The sequence below is a fragment of the Heteronotia binoei genome, chromosome 21 (assembly GCF_032191835.1).
Source record: "Heteronotia binoei isolate CCM8104 ecotype False Entrance Well chromosome 21, APGP_CSIRO_Hbin_v1, whole genome shotgun sequence".
NCBI classification, from domain to species: domain Eukaryota; kingdom Metazoa; phylum Chordata; class Lepidosauria; order Squamata; family Gekkonidae; genus Heteronotia; species Heteronotia binoei.
The window spans coordinates 182658089-182677032 of NC_083243.1; positions in this window are offsets into that span (position 1 = coordinate 182658089).

Below are 18944 nucleotides of genomic sequence, written 5' to 3' on the forward strand. Positions count from 1 at the left end.
TTTGTTGTAATCTAAGAAACATGAACCATTTTTTTAATTATCTAGTGTGCTTCAGTAACCATTATAAACATGGTCTCTAGTGCATGTTTCTTTCCTGAATTCATTTTGACCATCTGACATTGTAGCAGAATATGGAGCATCATTTTGCTTGCATGGGAAATTAATATAAGAACATAAGAGAAGCCATGTTGGATCAGGCCAATGGCCCATCCAGTCCAACACACTGTGTTACACAGTGGTCAAAAAATTATACACACACACACACACACTGTGGCTAATAGTCACTGATGGACCTCTGCTCCATATTTTTATCTAACCCGCTCTTGAAGCTGGGTATGCTTGTAGCTGCCACCACCTCCTGTGTCAGTGAATTCCACATGTTAATCACCCTTTGGGTGAAGAAGTACTTCCTTTTATCCATTCTAACCTGACTGCTCAGCAATTTCATCGAATGCCCACGAGTTCTTGAATTGTGAGAAAGGGAGAAAAGTACTTCTTTCTCTACTTTCTTCATGATCCCATGCATAATCTTGTAAACCTCTATCAAGTCACCCCGCAGTCGACGTTTCTCCAAGCTAAAGAGCCCCAAGCGTTTTAACCTTTCTTCATAGGGAAAGTGTTCCATTCCTTTAATCATTCTAGTTGCCCTTTTCTGGACTTTTTCCAACGCTATAATATCCTTATGATGGTCCAATAGTTGTAATCTTTGACATGTTCTTACTTTTGGAACTGGATTACAATTTCCAGTGTGTAGGCCATTGTTTTCTGTAATCTAGTCCAACCTACAGTTCTTCCAGCTCTTATTCAATTAAGAAGAAGAATTGCAGATTTATACCCCGCCCTTCTCTCTGGATCAGAGACTCCGAGCGGCTTACAATCTCCTATATCTTCTCCCCCCACAACAGACACCCTGTGAGGTGGGTGGGGCTGAGAGGGCTTTCACAGCAGCTGCCCTTTCAAGGACAACCTCTGCCAGAGCTATGGCTGCCCCAAGGCCATTCCAGCAGGTGCAAGTGGAGGAGTGAGGAATCAAACCCGGTTCCCCCAGATAAGAGACCACGCACTTAACCACTACACCAAACTGGCTCTCTTGACATAGTAAGTCTATCAACAGAACCAATTTGTTCTTTATTTGGTTTTTAAGGAATGCTATTTAGATTATGTTGGCATTAAGACAGTTCTAATGTTTTTCTTCAGCTTTATTGCAATTTTTGATATTACACAGCTCCATCTAGCTTCCAGCCCTTGTGTCCATTGCAGCTGAGGAGGATGGGGGGTGGCATTTTTGCTGCCTCCAAAAGGAGGAAGAGGAAGCTTGGGTAGCAAATTCCACATCCAGGTTTTTGGGTAAGAGATAGAGCTTTCTTAGAACAGCTCCATCCCTGCTCTCTGCAGTCTCACCTCATGCTTGGCAGAAGAGGGAATGGGATCGTGTAGCTCCCTTGGCCAGGCCTCTGCAGGGAGCACTGATACGGTTGCCAATCCCCAGGTTCGGGCAGGGGATCCCCTGGTTTGGAGACCCTCCCCCAGCTTCAGGGTCATCAGAAAGCGGGGGGAGGGGAGGGAAATGTCTGCTAGGAACTCTACAATTCCCTATGGAGAATTATTCCCATAGAAAATCGTGGAGAATTGATCCACAGGTATCTGGGGCTCGGGGGGGGGCTGTTTTTTGGGGTAGAGGCACCAAATTTTCCGTATAGCATCTAGGGCCTCTCCCCAAAATACCCCCCAAGTTTTAAAAAGATTGGACCAGGGGGTCCAATTCTATGAGCCCCAAAAGAAGGTGCCTTTATTCTTCATTATTTCCTATGGAAGGAAGGAATTGAAAAGGTGTGCCGTCCCTTTAAATGCGATGGCCAGAACTCCCTTGGAGTTCATTTATGCTTGTCACACCCTTGCTCCCGGCTCCTCCCCTAATGTCTCCTGGCTCCACCCTCAAAGTCTCCTGGCTCCACCCCCAAAGTCACCAGATATTTCTTGAATTGGACTTGGCAACCCTAAGCACTGATGCTATGGCAAGGGTAGCAATGAGACTCAGGAGCATTGGCAAATCTTTGTCGGCTCCTGCAGCGTTGCAGCTGTGGCTGTGAGTGGTTGGGTGGCAGCCTGAGGGGCTGACACTCCCTAGGGTGGCTGCAGTAGGCCTTGCACTTCCACCCTATTTTCACACAACACCTTTTGGTCCTGCAGCCTGGGCAAGCAGGACAGTGTGACAGCGAGGGCACGCTCTCCCCCTTCAGGTGGTGGCGGCTTGTGGACGGTAGGCACTTGTATGATCAGCTTCTTCCTGGAAACTTTCATAAAAGCTTTGCGTTTCTTCCTGTAGTTAGGATATAAACTTGAATGATGCTTCTGTTGATCGACTTTCCATGAAATCTGACTGATATTATTTGGTCCGACTTTGCACTGTAGCTCCTGATTGCTTGTGATACATCTTGCTTTACTATTAGAGCAATACCATTATTTCGGAGTTTGTCGTTTTCCAGAGTGAAACACTTATTGCAATTTTCGATCTAAAATCGTTCTGACCAGGTCCACTTCAGTACACTCACACCCATTAAATGTTCCATCTCCTGTTTATGATTTTGGGTTGAGCTTGAGTCACACTTCTCACATTCCATTTTCTGTTATATGTGTCATACAGCTTTGGGCTTTCTTTTTGCATCTATTCACATCAGCAACTGAATGTTCTTACAGTCCTAAGCTAGTTCTGTAGTTAAGAACAACACTATTTGTGCAGTATAGGTATATAGTGAGTTCTTACGTCTCCTTTATTTCCTTGGGACTTAAGTGTGCCTCTTCTCCTTTGTTATGGGTCCAGAGTCTTTTGAAGATATACAAATGGCTTAAGACAACATTGGCACAACTAGCGCAGTATTGCAAATGGTAGCGGCTTCTCAAGTAGCTCATGCAGGAGCATTTTGCTATTTTTCAGCTCATCTGATACTGAAATTTCATTGCAACTAGAGAGGACAAGGATTGGAACTTGGATCTTTGGCATCTAAAGCACATGATATGCAACTAGTAACCTGATATGGTCTTCTAAGCTAGTGCAAAATGCTTCTTTCCCATTCTTCTAGGAGATTCTTCACAACAACTCTGAGAAGTATGCTGAGCTGGCAGACACCAAGGGCGTTTTCCCACAGAGCTTACCTCGGAGTGACATCCCTCTTCACCACGCAGCGTCTGCGCGGATTTCCCACCAACTGCTCCGCATAACCAGGAAGTGCCGGACCTTTTGCATCCCAGTTGTAAACCGCTAAAAACCAGTTTACGTTAGCGACGCAAAAGCCGCGGCTCTTCCTGGTTATGCGGAACAGTTGGTGGGAAATCCGCGCAGACGCTGCGCGGTGAAGAGGGACGTCGCTCCGAGGTAAACTCTGTGGGAAAACGCCCCAAGTGACATTTGCGGCTTTTATCCAAGTCTCTTCAGTACTGTCATTATGACACACTGTCTCTCCCCTACTTTGTAGGGTTGTACCTTTCCAAACATGCCTCTGTAGCATGTGTGTCAGCTCTCCACTGTGTGAAGTTTATAGCTGATCTTTCTTTTTTGTCCATTTGAAAGCCAGCCTTTAGAATTTTGCCTTTATTCTGTCAATCGCATCTTTATCCTGTCATTCCTGACTTTTGAGTAAATTTGCAAAGGATTTTTGAAAGTTGGCAGGTGTGCTGCTAATGCAAATCCATATCAAGCACACTTTTCTTCACTGGTCACCAATTATAATCCAGTAATTGTGTGTGTTTGTAGATACAAGTTAATTTTTTTGGAGCTCACTGGTTCTTGGACACTGATGTTTCATATGAATTTCTTTGACCTGTGAGACAAAATCATAGGTGTTCTACGTGATTGAATTAGACACAAACTTTGACAGTATTAATACATGTCCTTTGTTTGTGCGTGTGAAGAAATGCATTTTTTTTTCTTTAGAGGTTTGTAATGAGCAAAACTTTCAATCTGAGTTTTCAAAAAGTATTTTCTCTCTGGGCAGAGAACAGGCAGGGAGGGAGGAAGTCAATTCAGTTGCTTTCCAGACTTACCTCAGCCCACCAAATAAATGCTAATAGGTCTAGACAATGGGATGGTCAAGTTTCCAACCCCTTCAAACAGGGAACAGAGATCTGGAAGAATTTAATACTACAGAGACATCAGGAAGGAAAATTCTAGGGACTTCTGGAAAAGCTTCTCTGACCTGGCCTGACCTGGTCAGTTGGTGAGGAAAACAGGGGAAATAAAAACTCCTAATAGCAAGGAGGAGCTCTTTTTGGAGTTTATCAGAGCAGGCAGAATTCTTAACTGAGGTCTGGAGAAGGCCACCATTAACCATGTGCTGGCCTTAAGAGTTGAAAGATACTTCAAGGTAACAAACACTCTGTAGAGATCCATAACTTCCTAAACTAAGGCAGAGATAATTTGTTACAAGGGCCAGATCCACACCTGGAATGTGGGCGTAGGCCAAGTAGGTGGCTGCCTTGGGCACCACCTGGCCTAAGGGGTGCCACCAGGCACCTCCTCTCCCCATGCATTTCATGTGTGCTCCTTGGAGCCTGCCTTCCCGAATTGAAAGCAGGCTCCATGGAGCACACATGCCGCCAGGCCGCTTTCACTTTCCCCAGGTCTGTACAGACCTGAGGAATGTGAAAGCAGACAGTGCCTGCATAGAGCACTCCTGGGAGCCTTGCAGGCTTGATAGGAGCCCTGCAGGGGCTGGATCCATCCCACAAACCATACGGCTGTGATCACATGTGCTAAATAATGCCGTTTTAATCCGCTTTCAATGCACTTTCCAATTTGATTTTACTGTACGAACTGGCAAAATCCAGTTTGAAAATGGATCGAAGCTGCTTTATTTCACATGTGTGATTGCAATGTATGTTTGACACCTCTGTGATAGGACATGTACAGAGAAAGGGACAAAGGAACTGCATTTTACCCACTTCTTTTGAATCCGTCGCTGACAGCATATGTCGCTTTAAGGCTTCATAATATTGGGTTAAGGTTATGTAACTCCCACTATACAGCTGTAACTAGAAGCATGTGAGCAACATGTGAAACTCATTAGCTAAATTAGCAAAGGGATTGGCTAGTGGGTGTATAACAACAGTGGCCACACTACTACCTCTTGTGGGTGAATATTGGAGAGTCGTGGAGAAGTATTGGAGGGGAGTTGGAGAGTGGCGTGTTATTCTGTTGGATTGATTGAATGTATTGGATTGATGGACTGGTAAATGACTATTCTTCTGGACTGTGATTATTGTACCTCTGAACTGGCTGGACTGAATGTGAGTGACCTGAACTGGCTGGACTGAATGTGAGTGACCTGACCATTGGACTGACTTTGACTTATGCTTATTGCCTGAACCCTAATATACTTGTTGAACTGGCTGTTGTTGAGTTTGTCTTCATTAGAACTATAGCTGGGGCTGGGCTGACCAGAGTGCTCTACACAACGAACTCCAGCACACTCTGTCAGTTGCTCAATCTATCGTTGTGCTAAAAGTATCCTTGTGAACATTGTCTTTTAACTTTTGATGCTGGTAGCGGTTCTCTGTAGCACATAGACTTCCACTGCCTCGGACATGCAATTTTAAAAGGAGTGCTGGGGGGAGGCAGTCAGCTGGCAAGTGGCTATTCCTGCAGGAGTGCACAGGTCAGGAAATGGTCCCTGTAGTGACCATGTTCTGGGCAGCAGGAGACACAGAGGCCAGGCCTCAGAATTTAGAAGGGAAGCTGAGAGTCCTGATCCTCCCAGTGGGTAATTCCTGCAAAGGTCAGGTGATGGTGACAAGTTACCGAGTGGCGGGGAGGAGCCTCTCAAGGTGTTGACCTTAGAGTACAGGGTGGAACGGGGCCTGTAAGCCAGAACAGACCCATTCTGCCACAGTGAGTTTAAAAAGTAGCTGTGCGGTCTGACCATTTTTGTGTTATTTTAATGGACCAGAATATCAGCTGATGTTTCCTCAGTTGGTGTTAATTGTTAGGACATAGTCTTCTAATCACTAAGAGTTAAGAGTTCAGTCATTTGGAAAACGGCCAAGATTTCAGAAAGAATGGAATTCAATAGCTTCAATAGCTATATTTGTACATTTTTTTTTATAGTCTAGAGGGTACAAAACTGGAAAAGAGGAATTACACAACATAAATGTTATAATATAGTGGGTTCCGTGCAATGAAGAGGCGAGGTGGTAGTGAACATAGCTCTTTTATTTGTACAGTATAATATAGGGCTGCACTCAAAGACTAAAGACTGGGCCAACAGGGCCTACTATATATACACACAAGGTTCCCATCCTAGCATGCGATTGGACCATTCAAACCAGCAGGGGGGCCCGTGATTGGAGCAGGACAGCAGGGATTCGAATCCAGCTGCCCATTGTTCCCGAGTCCCCAAGCTCAGTCTTCCAGGCTCCAATGAGACAGGCAAGGACTCCATATATCGAACACAATTCAGATCACATTTACAACATCCCTTCCCCCCCCCAAGTTCGCAAGCCTAGCAAACATAGTCCTATAGGTAGGCTGGCTTGCGATGCTCCCGTGTGCACCGCCTGGGCTCCCGAGTGGGCGGAGGAGCAGTTGTGGTTTCAGTGGCAGCAAGCAGAGGGGGTGGTGATGCGAGGCTTCCAGCCGGCGGGTCCAGGTTAGCTGTGTTTGCAGGCCCTGGCTGGAGGGCGGGGGCCTAGGCCTCTGGCTTGGCCGCATCAGTTGGGGAAGAAGTTGGAGTGGCAGGCTGGTTGTCGGGACTGTAGTCCTCGACCTCTTCCTTGGGGGCCCCTCGTGACTGCAATTGGTCCATGTGCGGCCTTAAAGTGGACCCACCCTCTGTAGTCACTTCATACATTAGTGACCCAAGAACCTGGGTGACCCTTGCTGGAATCCATGCGCCCCCCCCCCCAAGTTCTTAGCCATGACCAAGTTTCCTGTATCTAACCCATGTGGGGTGCCCTGATTACCTCCGGTACCTTCTGGAGGTCCAAGGCCCGGTCTGGGTGTAAACGGTCCAGTAAGTTGGACAACCGCAGACCCGTTAAGAGTTCCACTGCGTTGTGGCTGGTGGCGGTGGAGGAGATTGCTTGCTGGTCCAATAAGAACTCTGCAAGGCTGGCGCTTTGACTTTTTCGTATTTTTAATTGCCTGGGGGATTTCTTGAATTGCTATTGTTTGGCGTAAAAAATTTTCTGCGTTCTGACATAAACTTTGTGTGCAGGATATCTTTTATATGCTGTCTTATTCCTTTTTTAAAGACAGACTTCTGTTTCTATAATCCTGAAAGAGCATTGATAAATTGTTCCTGTATTTTTTTTTTGCATATGCAATTTGATCTCCTTTCTTTACATGTTATTACACTTTTCCCCTCTTTCTCCTTCCTAAGACAGTATGCCAAGTATCTGCCATGTTCAAAATGCCTTTGTTTTAGACATTTTAATTTTTTTTCTGTACCTCTTCCATTTTTGACATCTGCAATTGTTTTTTTAATAGTCTGATCTCTGCTAACACCTCTGGATTTTTTTCTACTATTATTTTGGTTTCTGAGTTTTCTCTCTTTTCTTCTTGGCAACAGCTGCTAATAAGATTCCACTAATAAAAGCTTTGCTTGCTTCCCAAATTGTAGCTTCCCAAATTCCTTCTATATTATTATTATTATTATTATTATTATTATTATTATTATTATTATTATTATTATTATTATTATTATTATTATTATTAAAATAATTCTTCCTGAGATTTTCTCATACTTACTTACTACCTCTTCTTGTTATAGAAGAATATCATTAAATCTCCCTCTTGATTTTTGGTTCCATTATCAAACTACTTCTATGGGATAATGATCTGCAAATATCTTTGGTTGAATCTCTGCTTTGTCCAGATGTTTTATTGATGGGTGTTAACTGTTAGATAACACACTGGTAATACTTCCTTCTTCCTAGGGGCTTTTCCATGCATTTGACTTACTCCTAATTTTCTTGGCAGTTGATCCACAAGCATTGGAATTGGTTTGGGCAGGGTTCTTCTGCATGTCTGTTTTCCCTCTGTGTTTTCGCCATTGCAGAGTCAGATTATTTTCTCCCACCTGTTCCATGCTTTCAATAATAAAGATGTTCAAGGAAATGTTCTGTCATCAGTGGTGTCATTAGTGATAGGACAGCACCCTCTTTTTTAAACAACAACAACAGAAAACACTAAAATATTGATATACATCAATAGTGATGTAAGAATGGGATTAGTATGTTCTCTGAATTCCCAGGGAAAAGGCATATCTCCTGAGGAAAATAGAGACTTACTTAAAAAAAATTAAAAAGCTAGGAATTTAGAGAACCTGCTGCACCTATTCCTACAGTGCTCTAGTGATATATCAATATTTGGGCACCAGTTTTTTTAAAAAGAAAATGAAACAACTCATCTTCAGGGGAAGTGCTTTGGCCACCACAGTCCAATCATTTAAAAGTGGTCTGGAGGTGGATAGGAGTGGGTTAGACAATAAAAACAGACTGAAATATTAGGCATGAGGAAAAAGGCAACCCAGAATCAGCTTTCAAAAAAATATTGAGGGTAAAAGTGGTCTCAAAATAACAAAAAAGGGGGAAAAAACATATTAAGGCATAAAAAATGTTTGCAGAAATCAGGTGCTAAACTGAAGCAGTATAGGGCCAGAACCAATTATGATGACCTCACCTATTTCCATCCCTCAGAGATAAGATTTTCCCTCTGTTCTTCTCTCCCTTTCTTACTGAGTAACCCTTTTTTGTCTGTTTTCTTCTTCTCTGAAGGACAGTGGTTGTCTCACCCTGCCACAGTATGATATCTTGCTGCTGTCTCATCCTGAGGGAAGGGACACATTCATCCCTTTAACTTAAATTACTGAAATGGCACTCAAGAGGCCTTTTAAAGTTCAAAAATAAAATATCTTAGTCAATGTAGAGGCAAAAGATCAGGTACAATCAGGGGTAAATCAATATAGGCACAGATATTAATATGTTTCAAGCAACGGGGAGTTTATCAAGCTTTTCACAATGACTTGGAATCTTTAAGATGAGAGGCTTTTGTTTCATTGTTTCTTAAACACTCCAGTACACATTCTTGAACATATTTGACTTTTTTTGGTTTCCAGAAGGCAGGAATATTCTGTCCAGCACCCAAATTCCTTCACTAAACACCCCAGTACTTTTCTTGAGTCTTATAAAATGATCAGGATTTAAAAGGCAGTTTATTAGAACACTAGACCAGGGATTTCTCCACTCTTCAGAGCTAGCTCCCTGTTTTAACTGGCTAGGGCAATCCTTCTCTCACTAGAAGATCTATCACCTTTTCTGGCCTGAATGAGAATCTTCACCTAACTACTCACTCCTGCCAACCTTCCCGGTGCTTTGTCTGTGTTAAACTGCTCTAAGTCAGGGCTAAGCACAGGGTGTCATCACACTCAGAATTTGATCTGGCAGCCTCTTAGTTTTGAAAATGCTGCTCCAGGAAGAGATGCACTGGGGCAATCACACTGCACCCATGATAGGTGTGGGCTGCTCCTGCACTTGTGGGGTGCATGCATGGCACACCTCAGCCATTCAGACATCCAGAAACACACCATGCATGAGCTTCAATGGTTTGCTACCAGGAAGTTCCCAGTGCCTATTTACTCTGATCTCAGCCCATCCTACCATGAGGTAAGGATGGGTGGGATATGGGGGCCAATGTACATATGTGGGGGTGGGGATGGCTATAGAGGATCATATCCACCATGGGATTGCACCCTCAGACTCTGTCAGCATTAGACCCTTCTCAGTCAGGGTTGAATTCAGACTTCCTTCGCCTTCATATTCAGCAAGTCTTTCTCTGCTCAACTGGTGCTAACCAATCAGATCCCTTTGAGCAGCCTGTCACTCAAGGCTGTCTGGCTCTGCAAGGCATTAACCCTTCGCAATCCGTTACCCGTTTACACAGCTTTTATGATCTTTTAAAGTGCAGTCCATCACACCAATGAAAAAAAAAACCAGGCGGAAAAGCCCTCAGACTGAAGTGGTACAAGCATTTATGCAAAGGATATAATCACAGGCTTTCCAACAGTTACTATAATGAATATTAAACATTTAATATGATGGTAAAACAGCAGGCATAAAAATGGCATTTAAAAGCCATGAATGAAACAAGACTTTTTTTTTAGTCAAGGAGCACTTCGACTCTTTTTACATAAGTGAGCTCTGGAACCAAAAATGTAGAAGTAGAAGAAGATAGAAGATATTGGATTTATATCCTGCCCTCCACTCCGAAGAGTCTCAGAGCGGCTCAAAATCTCCATTACATTCCTCCCCCACAACAGACACCCTGTGAGGTGGGTGGGGCTGGAGAGGGCTCTCACAGCAGCTGCCCTTTCAAGGACAGAGGCTCAGAGCGGCCTACAATCTCCTTTCCCTTCCTCCCCCACAACAGACACCCTGTGAGGTGGGTGGGGCTGGAGAGGGCTCTCACAGCAGCTGCCCTTTCAAGGACAACCTCTGCCAGAGCTATGGCTGACCCAAGGCCATGTTAGCAGGTGCAAGTGGAGGAGTGGGGAATCAAACCCGGTTCTCCCAGATAAGAGTCGCACACTTAACCACTCCACCAAACTGGCTCTCTACAAGTACAAGTTTATGTAGTCTTTCAAACAAGGTTTATTTCCTCATGCATTCAAATACCTTTTGTTTTGAGACAGCAGATTGAGACTGAGTATTAGTCTTCAACCTGGGGGATTTATGTTTAATTATTATTATTTACAGTCTGCCTTGTTGAATTATCTTCAACATTTCAAAAGGCAGAAGAATTGATTAACATAGATACAAATCACCAAAGCCAGAATGCCTTTCAGAATGAATTATTTCTTTCACTTTGCGTTTCTGGAAGATACCTGAATAGCAAGTAGTAAAGACTCCATCCCTTCCTTTGCCATCTTTCTTTCCTCCCCCAGTATGCCCCCATGCACGCACACACATGTACATGCATGCACGCACAATCTCTCTCACACACACGCTTCTTGTATTTCAAGGTCAATTATGGTAACTCAAGTGGAAATGTGTTTTGAATTTCGTTTTATCTCTCAGCTTTGAAATGCATGAAAAATGAAAAAAAGAAGGCATTTTCAACTTCCTTATGCAAATATGTCCCCTTTCTTCCAGATCTTCCCTTTTTATATTCTGTGTTTATTTGAATAATGGGCATGTGCATGGACACACAAAGATTTTAAGAAGACTGATTTTTTTTTTCTTGGCAGATTCTGAAACATTGACCAAAAGAGATTTAAAGAAACTTTTAGTGCCTCAGGCCAGGATAGATAAATGAGCCAAGCATTTTGCCTATCATAATATGTCTGCCTGTGAGCTTAATGACAAAATGTATTTTCAGACAGATTGTGTGAGAAATTTGATAAAAGGACTCTAAGGCCTCTTCTAAATGTAAAGTGGATGCAGTGGTTAACTTCTGTGAGAATACAATGGATTTTACCACTTCAAATCAAAAGTGATGATGAAAGCTAGTCAAAGGACAGTAGGATTATTTCCCTTTAACAAAGAATCAAGGGTGATTATTCCAGTTTTAAGTAGTCTCCCATCAATGAAAACTCCCCAAGAGGTAATATAGCATACCATGGACAAAAGTTGATCGATTTATTTAAAACGTTTTAGTGCCATCTTTCCACTCAATTCTGGGTCCCTAAGGTGGCAAACATTTTAAAATTTCAATATTAAAAAGCATTTAAAATATAAATTATATAAAAAAATCTAAGTTAAATAAATCATAATGTAAGCATGTGAAATATAAACCCATCCCAGCCCACTCCACTGTGCTAGTGTTCTATTTGCAGATACATTTTCTCTTGTTTTTCAACAAAAAGGAAGGTTCAAAAATGTTGTCCTCACTCTATCCTCTAAAGCCCCCCTGAGCCACAAGGAAATGACGGGTTTAAATGTTTTAATGAATAAGTAATAAAAATAATTAGAAAATAATAATAATGATGTGTTTTCAATCCACTTGCAACTGAATTTTACTGTGTGAAATGGCAAAATGCACTTGCAAACAATTGCTGAAATCTCGTCTCATTTTTTTGAAAGTGGAGATGCATCCCAAGTGACTTTGTCCTATCATAAGACTCAGCTAAGATGTTAACATAAAAGATAGTACTACATGTTTCTTTCAAAAAAATCCTAGAACTTTATTGTGTACATTCATTCATTTGCGTTATTTATAGACCAATTTCTCACAAGGACTCAAAGCAGCTTACACATAGTTAGTACAATCAACAAAATGGGACATTTAATAAACGATGCATTAGGATTGTAGAAGTCTGGAATCAACCCGAAAGAAATTAAGCATAGCATAGAAATAAAGCATAGCATGACACATAAAGCAGTGCAGAAATTACATATTATGATCCTACTTGAAATAAACTATATACACTAGAATAGATCACAGTCCATAATCCTTTATTGAAGTAAGTTTTTAAACCATTTTGTGCAAGGCAACCCTATTACCCGTACAGAAAGACCCTCTTGGATAATTCAGTTTTGCATAGTTTGCAGAAAACCAGAAGAGCAAGAGGCCATCCCATAAGTGGAAGCCAAAACAGAAACCATGTATAAGGACAGCCATTGACTTTGCCCATTTGCAGGTTGGTATTTGCAGGAGGTCCTGCTCAGATGAACAAAGCAATCATGACGGAGCGTAGGGGGAGCGGCTGTCCTGCAGATAAGAGGAATCAAAGCCATAAAGAGCATTGTATGTGATAGCCAAATACCTTCAGTTGAGCCTGGCAACACTGGGCAGTGAATGGAGTAATTCTGTTTAGTGCCCAATAATCAGGGCTGGCCCTCACACTAAGCAAATTAGGCATTTGCCTAGGGCGCCGGGCTGAGGAGGGCACCAAATTAGGCCTTCCCAGTCCAGCGCCGTAGGCAAATGCCCAAATTTTGGTGCCCTCCCTGCCTGCTCTCTGATGACTCTGATCATCAGCGAGCAAACGGGGAGGGTGCCCTGCCGAAGTGCAGTCTCTGTAATGTTTTCTGAGCATCCTCCACCCAAAAGCCCCAAAGCGGAGGATGCTCAGAGAACGTTACAGAGACTGCGTGCCAGCCAGGCACCCTCCCCGCCCACTCTCTGATGACTCCAATCATCAGAGAGCGAGCGGGGAGGGCGCCCGGCCAGTGTGCAGTCTTTGCAGCATTCTCTGAACTTCGTTCACAAAAGGCTACAGAGAGTGTGTGCCAGACAGGTGCCCCCCTGTTTGCTCTCTGATGATTGGAGTAATCAGAGAGCGAGTGGGGAAGGGCACCCAGCCAGTGCGCAGTCTCTGTAAAGTTTTCTGAGAGTTGCTGCACTGGCTGCCAATACTTTATCGAATTCGGTACAAGGTGCTGGTCATTACCTTTAAAGCCCTATATGGCCTAGGACCTGCCTACCTGAGGGACCATCTCTCCCCACATGTTCCCCAGAGAGTACTGAGATCGGGAACTCAAAATCTTCTTGTTGTCCCTGGGCCAAAGGAAGCCCGTTTGAAATCTACTAGGGATAGGGCCTTCTCCGTAATGGCCCCTTCCTGGTGGAACCAGCTGCCGGAAGAGGTAAGGGCCCTGCGGGATCTCACTCAATTCCGCAGGGCCTGTAAGACAGTCCTCTTCTGGCTGGCTTACAACTAACTGGCATTTGAAACTTGAAACTGAGTGTAGTTTTTATAAGATTGCTGTATGTTTTTAATGTTTTAACTATGTAAACTGTGTGAAATGTTTAAATTTTTATATTCTTATGTTAGATTTTATATTCTGTAAGCCACCCTGAGCCACCAGGTGGGAAGCGCGGGATACAAATTACAAATAAATTAAACTAAAAAAAAAACACACAACAGAGAGTGCACGCCAGACAGACAGACACACACACACCCGTTCACTCTCTGATGATCACAGTAATCAGAAGGGCACCCGGCCGGCGTGTGGTCTCTGTAGTGTGCACCGGGCAGGTGCTCCTCCCACCCACGTTCACTCTCTAATGATCGGAAAGCATGCCTGAGGGGCCCCACACCCTAGGGCTGACCCTACCAATAATAGTTGAGCTTTAGCATTCTACACCAGCTGGAATTTCTGAGTTGATTTTGTTGGGAGAGCATTGTACAGAGCATTAGAGTAGTCTGTTACTGTGGCATGGATCCAGGTGGTCACATCAGCTAAATCAAGGCATGGGCCACTTTACAGGCTAGGCTGAGCTGCATTAGCTTGGCTCTCCACTAGTAAAGTTGGATGCAGGATGTATCAAGCCACTTCTCTGAATGTCCTCCATGCCATGAGGGGTTTCCAGAAGTTGCTATGACTTTCAGGCACACACACACAGAGAAATTACAAAAGAATTCAAACTCTCCAAGCTCCTTCCACTGCAAAGGCCCTGCTTGTAAGCAGCAATCACTGGACAAATGCCTCCCATGGAAGAACCAAAAACAAGCCCAATTGAACTATGACAGAACCACAAGCCAATGTGTCAAACAAAGCAGAACCAAAGTCAAACCGAAGAATCTCCACAGTAGAAATTGTGGGGGCAGGGGGCTTTTGAAAGCCCAGCAGAACCAGTGACAGTGTATTTTGTTCCTTTATTTTGTACTTCATGCTTACAAACCAGTGGGTCAGAAGCCAACAAATCTGTTATGGTACAGAATAATACAATAATACAATTTATTGGTACAAAATAATATAATCCAGTAATACAGAAAATAACCAAACAGCCAGGAATTTTGAGTATAAAGTATTAAATATTCCATTAAGAAAAGGAATCTATGTTAAAAACATAGATAAAAAAATTGCCACAGCAAAAGTTACATTTGGGTCAGTATCAACCAAAAGCTTTGTAACTACTTTGTGTTTTGAAATGTGTCCCGATTTCTGAGTGTATACTGTAATCCATTTGTCTATAGCCAGTTCATGCTGCTTACAATCAATAAAAAGGTGCCAAATAGTGTCCATGACAATGTACAGATGCCCAGCAGAACCCAGTGTCACTGTGGCAGTTCAAGCCAAACAGAAGTAATGCTAAACTAGAGAATCATAGCTGAACAAATTGAAACCCAGGATGGGGCAGGGACAGGATTCTGGCAAAATAAACAAATAAATAAAATCCTGAAACTAACAAACTGACTTGAAACTGACAGAAGCAGCCAGGCATGCCCATATAAACCCCTAGGAGACACAGAAACAAAAGTAAAATGGAGGAGGGAGAAAAAAACAGTCACAGGATACTGCAAATGTTGACTCCTGCTTCCCTAGTTAATTCTGAAGATTTCCAGGATTTTTGGAACCATTTTTGTAGTATCTCAGAAAATTCTGAATATATTTGAGATGCCAAATATATCTAAAACTATTGATATGGTATTGGGCAGGGGTATATTTTTGACTTGGTTTTACTTGAATGCACATCCCTAATCCTGAATGCACTGATCATGTGTTGAGGTGTGGGTGATGTCAGTTTTATTTCATGTTTTATAGAGGAAAAACTCCTAGCACTTGTTGTCTTTAGCTCATATTGTAAACATTTCAGAGATGGACTGGAAATTTATTGAAGCATATGATAGTTTAAATGTTAACAATATGTAATATTATTTGTTGTTTTTCACTGCTGTGCAAAATACATATTTTGAGATTCCACTCATTAACTTGTTTGCAAGTGACTTTTAAAAAGTTTTATGAAATAGATGTCCACATCTGCCTGATAAAGTATGCAACGCACACCTCCTAGCTAGCAGATATGATGAAGGGAAAAAATTGTTTATGCCTTTCGATGCCTCTTTTCTTTTGCACAGATATAAATTATGTTTCAAAGCCTGAGTTGCCTTTTAAATTCCCAAAGGGATTCTTATCCAATTTCATGCATGTTATCATTTCCTGCTACAAAGCATTATATAAACTGAGATTCATGTGTTAAAATAACAATGAGGGAGAATGAGAGAATTTTGCTTTTGAAGCCATTATCAGACAATGTATATATTTATCCCCAAACTTTATCTCTGACAAGCTAATGGAGTATCACAGTGTGATTTTTTTTTTGGGGGGGGCGCATATTTTCATATTGCATATTTTCAATGTTGGTATGTTGTTCATTTGGCAGAAAATGAGATTCACTTCCCTGTTTGCTCTGTAGCTTATATGTTTAAAGTGTATATGCAAGTTAACTTACATTGAGCTTAATTTAATATATCGGTTAATACTCTACAAGTATTAGAACCTGATTAAGCAATGCAATTGACAGCTTGAGTCATCAACAAGGCTGAATATATCCTTCAGTTGAACATATGAACATATGAAGCTGCCTTCTACTGAACCAGACCCTTAGTCCATCAAAGTCAGTATTGTCTTCTCAGACTGGCAGCGGCTCTCCAGGATCTCAAGCTGAGGTTTTACACACCTATTTGCCTGGACCCTTTTTTGGAGATGCCGGGGATTGAACCTGGGACCTTCTGCTTCCCAAGCAGATGCTCTACCACTGAGCCACCGTCCCAGTTCTGCAGCACTCACTGTCTTGAAATGTCTTTAAAAAAAAAAAAAGTAAGATACAGCTTTTAAGGATATTATTTTTTAGCGCATTTTTAGCCCACCCTTCCTTCTAGGTTCTCAGAGCAGCATACAAGGTTCCTTTCTTCTCCATTTTCTCTTCACAACAACCCCGTAGGGTAGGCTAACCTGAGCAAGAATGATGAGCCCAAGGTCACCCACAGGATTTCATGGCAAGTGGGGATTTGAACCAAGTTTTTTTCCCAGCCCTAGAGCAACACTTTGGCCATTGCATCACACTGGCTTCAAGATAAATCCCAAAATGTCTGGGAAATTATCTGGTAAACTGTGAGGAGAACTGGTGTGGCAAAATCAAAGACCGTGCAGGGTTGCTGCAAAATGTCTCCCTGATATGAATTATCCCTGGCATGTACGCATGGTTCTTATCTAAGATAAACGTGTGAAATATAATTACTGTGCATGTGTATTCTTTTTGCCCATTATCCCTTTCTGTGTCCCAGATTGTGTGTCCCAGGCTAGATACAAATTATTATTATTGTGGAAGTGCTATGCAAGTCTATATTGCAACATGTAATGAGTGAATATAAATATGTATAATATAAACATCAGATGTACACCCTTCTAAACTTATATTCACCGTAGATTGTTGGAAAGGTACAGAATCATGACACTTGATGCGACAAAGCTGCAGAAGAACAGAATGGAATTTGCGACATTCATTCAACCCTAGTGTCAAGTCGGCTGGATTCAATAACGAGTCTTTGGTTGAAACAAAGTTGCTAGTTTATTGAAAGTAGAGCTGAAGACCATGATAGAGATTGAAGGACTGGGGTACATAGACATTAACCAAGCTTTTAAGGTATAGATCAAAGGATTCCTACAGGCGGGGCACTCTATGCAGTATATCTTCACACTAGAATGTTACTCCCTCGTTCCCAAGCTAAGGCCTTGGCGTTTCGCACTCCCACAGACACCCGGCTTGAGAAGGCTCAACTATCTTGTTCACATATCAGCATTTCAAAGCAGGCTACACAACAAAGGCACAGCTAAGAAGAGGGGAGGGGGGGAGAGGTAGCTAGCAGCATATCGGTGTTCAGTACAAGCCCAGAATCCTTTGCTTCTGAACCAGAGTTAAGCAACATGTTCATAAGAAATATAGCAGACTTGACACCTAGAATGTGTTCATGTTTTGCCTCAGTATGTATTTGGTTTGTTTGCTTGCTTGGGTCAAGGGGCCTGCATGTTAGTTGTGTGGAGGAAGCAGTGATGTGCCATTATTTGTGCGTCCCGGTTGTAATGACTTTTTAGCATTGTGCTGCTGCTTCCGCCATTAGAAGTGAACGAGGTATGAGTAAGCAGAGCAGTGGGCGAGCTGCATAGGAGAATGGAGAATAAGTGCTGTGCATTCTCACTCCCTTTTCAGTATGCCTTCAGTACACCAATGGCTGGAAAGAGCCCCACGGCGCAGAGTGGTGAAGCTGCAGTACTGCAGTCTGAGCTCTCTGCTCGCGACCTGAAGCTGGGTTCAGGTAGTCAGCTCGAGGTTGACTCAGCCTTCCATCCTTCCGAGGTCAATACAATGAGTACCCAGCTTGCTGGGGGGAAAAGTGTAGATGAGTGGGGAAGGCAATGGCAAACCACCCCATAAAAAGTCTGCCATGAAAACGTTGTGATGCGACGTCACCCCCGAGTTGGAGACGACGTACCTGCACAGGGGACTATGTTTATTTATTTATTTTTCACTAAAGGGTACCAAAGTGTTATATCAGCAACCTCTTGACTTTGGGGTGATGCTGAGAAATGAGTGGTTGAAAAACCAGGATTCAAATATTTTAATAGACTTAATAAATAAGCAATCAAGCCTTCTAGCTTGAGCAGTCAAAAATCTGAGTTATAAAGTGTATGTACTGTTTTTTTTCTGTTTTTATATGTCTCAAAATATCATCTCTCAGTTGTATTTGTTTAAAATATATTGCCTCAAATTCTTTCTTTCTTTCTTTCTTTCTTTCTTTCTTTCTTTCTTTCTTTCTTTCTTTCTTTCTTTCTTTCTTTCTTTCTTTCCTTCCTTCCTTCCTTCCTTCCTTCCTTCCTTCCTTCCTTCCTTCCTTCCTTCCTTCCTTCCTTCCTTCTAGATTCAACAAGAAAATTTCCACCATGGGGCTATAAAATTAGAGATAGTTATAAGATAATTTATAAAATCCACTTTAAATAAGCAAAAAGGGTATCCTGTTGTGGCAATCAGTGGGATCTGCAGTTACCACTTTCTTTCTGCATATAAAAAGGGGGGGGGGTGGCATTAGGGTGATAGCTTTGATGTCAATGTGAAATATCTGTCTAGTCCATACGTGTGTTTAAGTCTTGAAAGTCATCCCAGAACATTTCTAAGTGTGATCAGTGTTTGGGTTATCTATAGCAGCCCAACAGTGATCATGAGCAGTGTA